The 9,175-nt window shown below is 36.3% G+C and overlaps 1 long non-coding RNA gene across 1 annotated transcript; it reads left to right on the top strand.

Annotated features, from left to right (window-relative positions):
- The first annotated feature begins 211 nt into the window (after positions 1-211).
- On the top strand, positions 212-1,744 carry LOC141705491 (uncharacterized). Its single transcript, XR_012568378.1, has 3 exons — positions 212-340; positions 561-705; positions 1,519-1,744. It is a non-coding gene; the product is annotated as an uncharacterized LOC141705491 (long non-coding RNA).
- The last annotated feature ends 7,431 nt before the right edge of the window (positions 1,745-9,175 follow it).

Genomic DNA, 9,175 nt, shown 5'->3' on the forward strand with positions numbered 1-9,175 from the left:
TTAGGTAATTTGGGTGTTTTTGGTTGTTCATTTGTATTTTGTTTGTTTTTTTAATTTTTGTAAATTGTGTAAAGTTCACGATCCTTTCATGTCTACTGATTACATGGTATTTTTTAACTTTAATCCTCATTTTTTTGCTTTAGTTGTGATTTCACGAAAGGTATATTGATTGGACTTCTATCTTATTTCTCAGGGAGGTACAAAGAAGGTCAAAATATCTGCCCCTAGCAAAGATGCTCCTATGTTTGTTGTTGGTGTCAATGAGAAGGAATACAAATCTGACCTCCATATTGTTTCCAATGCTAGTTGCACCACAAATTGCCTTGCTCCCCTTGCTAAGGTAAATAATTGTCTGAACGCTGGAATAATATTAATTTTTTATGTCTGAATGTTGTTGTTTGACTTGGTTTGGAAGTGCAGCAAACTTTCTTGAGTTGTTTTAGGAGTTTGAATAAGTCATTGCAATATACGTTTTAAAATATTATAATATCCCTTGTTAAATTTTCTGCATTCCATGTTATGAGCATCTTACTTATTCCAAACAACACAACTTTTTCCAGAACAAGTATTAAAGCATGTGAATCTTGGGGAGTATATCAGTTCTAAGGTTCCAAGCCTTAAGACATTGCATAGCAACAAGGCCAATGGTGAAGTAAAGCCTTTCTCGCTGAAATCACTAGCATATACAATGCAACTACTCTGGAGGTGAGTATGTTGATGCAGAAGTATATTGTCACATCAGCATTTAATATTAGGCTTTTCAATGTTTGTTTTTGCTTTCAGCGACGTCTTTATTGTACCACCCCAGTGTATTCCATTTATAACAATTCCTTTTTTAAAGCATGATTTGCGATATTTCCTCTTTTAGAAAGTATATGCCTTGTAAATAAGTGATTCTTTATGTTAAATTCTATGTGATTATTGGGTCTGGCCACTCACATTCTCATGGTTAACTTTATCTAAATTATAGTGCACTTGCTCATTCTCAGACTCAAATAAATTCAATTTCTATCCCTAGTGAAGAATCTTATAATGTTTGTACAATAGTAAAATACTAAATAGAGTCTACATGTTCTCTTTGATAATTGTGCATCCACGGCTGTTGCGAGTGCACTAATTGGAGAGTTGGGATTTACTTGATAATTGACTTGATGCATAGTAATATTATTCGTGTTAGGTAGTAAATTTATTCATAACTTGTTTATATCCCAAACTCTAGTTTCACATTTTAAATGTCTTGTATCTCACAATATTGGTCTAACAGAAGTCCTAGGCTGATGATAGATAACTTTCAGTTTTGGTTGGCAAAACTTCTTTACTGAAAGCCTTGAATCGAACATCAAACTGTTTTTTTCTTGTTGTGTTCATGTGTAGGGGCTCACATATGTCTATGGGCTGGTATACATGTTTTTATGTATGTAATGCATGTTGTATGTTATGTCTTTGTTAATTAACTTACCGTAAAAGCCTATGAAACCTTGAAACTAACAATTTTAATTTAAAATGTTTACAATACAGACATGAATTTAAAAATAACCATGGGGAATGGATAAAGTCTGAGAAGCCTATTCTAGACATTGTTGTGACATCACGAATGCATGATAGTTTGGATATGACAAATATTGAAACTGAAAACATCTAGAGTGTGAGGAATGACTTGAAATCGGCTCTGTATGCTCTTTTGAAGGTATGTACTTTTAAGTTTGATTGGAACGTTGCTGTATTTTAAAACAACTTATTGATATTCCGCTATTACTAGTATAGTCTAAGTTGTTCTACTGTAACTAGAATTTTAGAAAATAAAAGCGGCTGCTTCGGCATGTTTATATGGTCTTTAATCAAGAGTAGGAGGGTACTGGAGCCTTTTGCTTTTTAAGGAGTTGTGTATTATGTTTAATTTAATTAGTGTTGAGCAATACTTATGATGATTTAAATTATATTTATTGTGATCTTATGAAGAGATATTTTTCTTCTTTTTAAAGGTCTTGTTCTCTCACTTATTTACCATTTTGACTTGTATTTCTGTGTTATTTTTGTCTCTTCTTTTTTATTTTGTTATCTTTCAGGAACATAAACGGTCTTAAAACTACACATTCATCAAAAGTAGACCTGGCACATTATGTTCTCTTTGCTGTACAGACGAGTTAGCATTTTCTAGTAAATGAGGACACTACTGTTTCTTTGTGCATTCTGTAAACACTAATCTCACTTGAATCTAGAAGACAATTTAGCATATGTTATTGATTATTTCTCTCACTTCTTCCTCTGATGCTTCTGAAAATGCACTCCGACACAAGTAAATAGAAACTCATAAGTAATCAACACTTAGTAACAAACAAGTAGACCCAGCATGCACAACTTGAAATACGACCAGTGTAATAATCGACATTTAGTAAGTTACAGTAATCTATAACTTAAAACAAGAAAACATAGTACTGGGTACTTGTATTTTATCAAAGTGGATGGAAAGATTATGATACATGTTTAGTTTTGACTTGTATTTGTGCAACTTGCTTATCTAAGTTGACTGTTAAATTCTTTTACATATGTCTTTTTGGGTGGTTAATGTAACGACCGAGAATTTGTGTTGTAATTAAGAAAGTAAAGTATGTGTTATGTGATGAGATTATAATTATGAGATTAAGTGGTGATTATTTGTCTTATCTGTATACTAGAGTTAAGGATCGTGGATAAAAACGTTCCAATTTAAAGAGTCATCTTAGAAATTAAGCTTGGTGTCGGGCCGTCAGGTAGAACGGAACCCGTCCTAATATGGAATTAATAATATAAATGTGAATTATATGTGAAGTGAATGAATAAAGTATTTTGTCTTAAGAGACGTGTGATTGGCAAAGATAATGAGAAGCGTAATCGAAATGCTGAGCGTCGGGCCATCAGGCTGAACGTGACCCGGTACGCGTAAAAGATGATAAAGATTAAAGAGGGATAGATTCTATGATCAGACCTGAGTCGTTATGTGACTATATGTGTGTGATTGCTTGACTGTATGCATGACTATGTGTTCTATGTTAATTTTGTGAATTTTAAAGGAAGTTCAAAGTTCAGAGGATAGTTTGGGAAGAATGGTGGAGGTCAGAACCAAAAGTTCCAGAAGTTTAGACCCGGGAATGGAGCTCAGAAGAACCTTTTCCAGAAAGATGGACAATCGAGAAAGGATTGCAGACCTCAGATGCAAGAATGCAGGAACCGTGGAAAGAGGACACCCGGGGAGGTGTAATAAGCTGAACATAACATGTTTCAAGTGCAACCAGAAGGGGCATTATTCTTCAGAATGTTCAAATGGAGTAAGGAAGCCTGATTTGGCTTGTTTCAAGTGTGGCAAAGTGGGCCATATGGCCAGGAATTGCAAGGAGCCTGTGCAGAAGGCTAATGTTCTCAGAATTGCTGGACCGTCGTCTCTCCCAGCACCATCAGCTCAAACCCAGAGCTAGAACCTTTAACATGACAATGAAAGATGTGGTGCAAGATGTGGACGTGGTAGCAGGTATGCTTGTTATAAACTCAGTAGAAGTAAAAGTTTTGATGGATTCTGGAGCAACTAGATCTTTTATCTCTGAAAGTATTCTTGATAAAGTAAATTATTTTGCCTACCCTCTAGAGCCTAATTTGATTATAGAGGTAGCAAATCAAGAGAAAGTTATTGTTAACAAGATTTGTCCTGACTGTGATGTGTCTATAGAAGGTCGGCACTTTTCTGCTGACTTAATTCCTTTTAAGTTAGGAGAATTTGAGGTTATACTAGGAATGGATGGTTGTCAAACCATGAGGCGCAAATAGAATGTAAAAGTAAGAAGGTGAAGTTAAGAACCAAGGATGGTGAGGAAGTGATATTTAAAGGAAAGAGGCAAGAGAAGAAATTTCTAACAGCTATTGAGGTAAGAAGATTAATACGTCAAGGATGCGAAGTTTATTTGGCTAATGTCATGGACATGGAAAAAGAATCTATAAAGATCGACGATATTCCGGTAGTAAGAGATTTTCCGGACGTGTTTCCTGATGAATTGCCTGGACTACCTCCAGACAGAGAGATTGAGTTTACGATTGACTTGGCTCCTGGTACGGAACCAGTGTCGAAAGCTCCCTATCGCATGGCGCCGGTTGAAATGAAGGAATTGGCAGCTCAGTTGCAAGAATTGTTGGACAAAGGAGTGATCCGACCGAGTGTATCCCCGTGGGGCGCACCGGTGTTGTTTGTGAAGAAAAAGGATGAAAGTATGCGATTGTGTATCGATTACCGTGAGCTGAATAAGTTGACGATCAAGAATAAGTACCCCTCTACCGCGGATCGACGACTTGTTTGACCAATTGAAAGGAGCTTCCGTGCTTTTCAAAGATTGATTTAAGATCTGGGTATCATCAAATTAAGATCAAAGCGGAAGATATACCCAAGACAGCGTTTCCGAACAAGATACGGACACTATGAGGTTTTAGTGATGGCATTTGGCTTGACGGATGCGCCAGCTGCATTTATGGATATTATGAATAGAGTGTTCAAGCAGTATTTGGACAAGTTCGTGATTGTGTTATTGACGATATACTGATTTACTCCAAGACGGAAGGAGATCATAAGGAACATTTGAGGATTTCCTTGGAAATTCTGTGAAAAGAGAAGCTGTATGCAAAGTTTTCAAAGTGTGAATTTTGGCTAAAGGAAGTACAATTTCTTGGTCATGTAGTTAATAAAGAAGGAATTAAAGTGGATCCAGCCAAGATAGAAGCTGTGATGAATTGGGAAAAACCCAAGACTCCGACGGAAGTCAGAAGTTTCTGGGATTAGCCGGATACTATAAAAGATTTGTGCAAGATTTCTCTAAGATTGCCGTTCCGTTGACAAAGTTGACGAGAAAGAATGAGAAGTTCGTTGGACAGAATAGTGTGAGGAAAGTTTCCAAGAGTTAAAGAAGAGATTGGTAACCGCCCCAGTGTTGGTAATACCAGATGATAAAGGGGAATTTGTGATATTCAGTGATGCTTCCTATAAAGGACTTGGATGCGTGTTAATGCAACATGGAAAGGTAATAGCATACGCGTCAAGGCAACTCAAGCCGCATGAGCAAAAGTATCCAACACACGATTTGGAATTGGCAGCGATTATATTTGCCCATAAGATTTGGAGGCATTATTTGTACGGAGAAAAGTGCGAGATTTATACGGATCATAAGAGCTTAAAGTATATCTTTACTCAGAAAGAACTGAATATGCGACAAAGAAGGTGGTTGGAATTGATCAAAGATTATGATTGTGCGATAAACTATCATCCTGGAAAGGCAAATGTGGTAGCCGATGCTTTAAGTCGAAAGGAAAGGTTGAATATGTTAACGTCATCGGAAGAATTAATCAAGGACTTTGAAAAGATGGAAATAGAGGTGCAGACTCCAGAATGTGGAAATGAAGCTATGTATGCAATGTGGTTTCAACCTGAAATTTTGGAAAAAATTCGATGCTGTCAAGAGCAAGTAATGAATCGCGAAAAGGACAAGTTGACGGGAGAAGAAATTAAAGCTCAAAAGGATGGAAAAGGGATATACCGTGTTAACTCACGTATTTGGATACCTAATGTTGTGGAACTAAAGTACGAGATTTTGCAAGAAGCGCATAACTCGAGATTTTCAATTCACCCTGAGAGTACGAAGATGTACCAGGATTTGAAAGAAAATTTTTTGGTGGCCAAACATGAAAAAGGAAATTCGGAATGGATAAGTAAATGTTACACGTGCCAAAGAGTTAAAGCGGAACATCAAAGGCCAAGCGGATTGCTTCAGCCACTGGACATACCCGAATGGAAATGAGAGCATATAGCGATGGATTTCGTGGTAGGATTACCTAAAACCAAGTCAAATCATGATGCGATTTGGGTGGTAATTGATCGATTGACAAAGTCAGCACATTTTTTTGCCGATAAACGAAAGGTTTTCATTAGAGAAGCTGGTCAAATTGTATCTGGATGAGATCGTGATGCGTCATGGAGTTCCTGTATCTATCGTGTCTGATAGAGATCCAAGGTTTAATTCGAGATTTTGGCAACAATTCCATGATCATTTGGGAATGAAATTGAAAATGAGTACGACATATCATCCGCAGACAGACGGACAAAGTGAAAAGGACAATTCAGACGATTGAAAGATATGTTACGAACCTGCGCAATAGATTTCAAAGGAAATTGGGACGATCATTTGCCCTTAATTGAGTTTTTCCTACAACAACAGTTATCACGCAAGTATTGGACGAAGTTGGTGAGCGCAAGTTAATTGGCCCAGAGCTAGTTCAGCAAACGAAGGAAAAGGTTGAAATGATACGAAAAAAGATTAATTGCAGCTCAAGACCAACATGCAAAGTACGCAAATCAAGAGCGGAAAGATGTACAATTCGAAACTGGAGACAAAGTCTTGTTGAAGATATCTCCTTGAAAAGGTTTAACTCGATTTGGAAAGAAAGGAAAGCTAAGTCCAAGGTACATTGGACCATTTGAAGTATTTCGACAAGTTGGGAAAGTGGCGTATGAATTGGAGCTGCCGCCGCAAATGCAACATCTGCACAATGTGTTTCATGTATCTCTCCTGAAGAAGTATAATGCTGATGTAAGCCATGTGATCGAGTTGGAACCAGTGGAAATCCAACCAGATTTATCCTATATAGAACAGCCAGTACAAATTTTGGATCGAAAAGAAAGGACACTTAGAAATAAAATTGTACCTTTAGTTAGAGTATTGTGGAGAAATCCACTAGTCGAGAATCGACTTGGGAATTAGAAAGCGAAATGAAAGAAAAGTATCCCCATCTATTTGCTTAGATTAGATTCTGGGGACAAAATCCTTTTAAGGAGGGTAGATTGTAGCGACCGAGAATTTTGCGTCGTAATTAAGAAAGTAAAGTATGTGTTATGTGATGAGATTATAATTATGAGATTAAGTGATGATATTTGTCTTATCTGTATACTAGAGTTAAGGATCGTGGATAAAAACGTTCCAATTTAAAGAGTCAGCTTAGAAATTAAGCTTGGTGTCGGGCCGTCAGGTAGAACGGAACCCGTCCTAATATGGAATTAAATAATATAAAATGTGAATTATATGTGAAGTGAATGAATAAAGTATTTTGTCTTAAGAGAAGTGTGATTGGCAAAGATAATGAGAAGCGTAATCGAAACGCTGAGCGTCGGGCCGTCAGGCTGAACGTGACCCGGTACGCGTAAAAGATGATAAAGATTAAAGAGGGATAGATTATATGATCAGACCTGAGTCGTTATGTGACTATATGTGTGTGATTGCTTGACTGTATGCATGACTATGTGTTCTATGTTAATTTTGTGAATTTTAAAGGAATTACGTGATTTAAGAAAAGGTTTAATTAACCTTCGCGCATTTTTATAAAATCATCCGAGAAGGATAAAAACATGGGATTTGTTCTGTTATCTTCGTAAAGATCCTAGAGACTTTTTTAAAAATAATAAGTGAATTTGATTGTTGATCTTTGCATTTTTAAATCAATTTTATGTGGAAAATGTATTTATTAAAGCAAGTTTGCGAAATTCATATAAAATCAACCGTTCGCTCAAAAATTCATTATGAGTAATGGTTGGAAAGCTAATTTCGAGATCTACATGTTAAAGATTTTTATTCAAGACAATTTCATCTTTCCGAGAGAAGCATTTGCAGATTAACTCTATTTTCTTTTAAGGATAAAAAGAGAATTAAATTAAGCAATAACTTAATTACCATATTACCTTCCCTTGGTAATATAAAATCACCCACTTCTTTTTTTGTTTCTTTTCTTCCCGAGCCCTTCTCTTCATTCTCTCTTTTCTCTCATTTCTCTCCTTCTCTCTCTCTCGGGATTTTTCTCTCCCTCAGATTTTTCTCTCCCTCTCGGTACTCTCTCTTTCTTTCACTCTCTCTCTCTCACTTGTTCTTCACTCATCTTCGGGTATAGAACCCTGATTGTGTGAGAAATAGAGATATCCACTTGTATTCATTCATGCATGTAGCTATTTTTAAGTTTTTGGGAAAGATCAAAGTTGAGTTTGTGGTTTTTGAGTTCGGCTTTCATGAAAATAAAAAGGGGTTTTGTGTTTGAATGAGGATTGTGTTGCATGTGTGATTACTTGGTAAATGGGTGGTTGATGGTTGGAAAACCCCCGAATGGGGGGCACCACCGAGATGCCACCGCCACCGGTGATGAACTCCGGTGAACCGGGTGGTGAGCTATGATGCTTTGACTGAGCTCTAATAATTTAAAAACATGGTTTCGAGTGTTGCATGTTGGTTGTTTTAAAGAATCCGAATGTTGTTCTTGAAAAAGAAAGAAATCGGTTTAAAAATGTTTGTTAAACTCAAATGATTTGATGAATATTTATAGTTTCGATTTGAATTAGGATTTGAAGGTGTGTATGTTAAATGGTATGAGTGCATGTTGAGTTGTGGTTCGAGAATTCGTTATAAGTTTCGGTTTTAAAAAAAGATGTGTTCAAATTGTTGTTGATCAAGTACTTTTGGTTTAGATTAAGTTCAATTCTTGATTTTTGAACTTGCATGTGGCTTTTGCTAGTTGCTTGGCATTTTGTTGAAAAACCGAAGGTTACCTAGCTCTAAAAAGAAAATTTGGTTTGATCAATTGTTCAAGTCGATGTGGTATTTAGTTTAAGTCAAAATAAGGTTTGGGGTTTAAGTTACAAGTATGCATGATAATGATAAGTGGTTGCATATTGATTTTACTTGGTTTTTGTGATTAAAAGGATGATTGAAAGTGTATAAGTAAATATTCATGAATTGTTGCTTGATTATAGCATGTGGCTCGAATTAAGGAGCAAAAGAAAAGGAAATTAAGTTGATTAATATAAGTGATAGTATATACGTAAATGTTTGGTTGTAAATAGGTCTTGTACTCGTAAAAGAGTCGTGATAGTGTGATTTGAGATATAGCCAAGGTCAAGCTAGTACGCTTTGATTACTAAGTGTATACGGATATAAAAGCTACGAGAAAGGATATGCTATGTGCTATGTGCTATGTGCTTATATGTATAAGCTATATTCGTATGCCTCGAGTTATCATATAGATTGATCGTTCCGGAACGAGAGTTGGGAATCTAACTAAGATTTTTGGTTTATTGTAGATTCAGAGCGTGAGGGCATTCAGGCTAGGAAAGGAAGGATTTACTATG

This window comes from Apium graveolens, unplaced genomic scaffold (assembly GCF_009905375.1).
Source record: "Apium graveolens cultivar Ventura unplaced genomic scaffold, ASM990537v1 ctg8932, whole genome shotgun sequence".
Classification (NCBI taxonomy): domain Eukaryota; kingdom Viridiplantae; phylum Streptophyta; class Magnoliopsida; order Apiales; family Apiaceae; genus Apium; species Apium graveolens.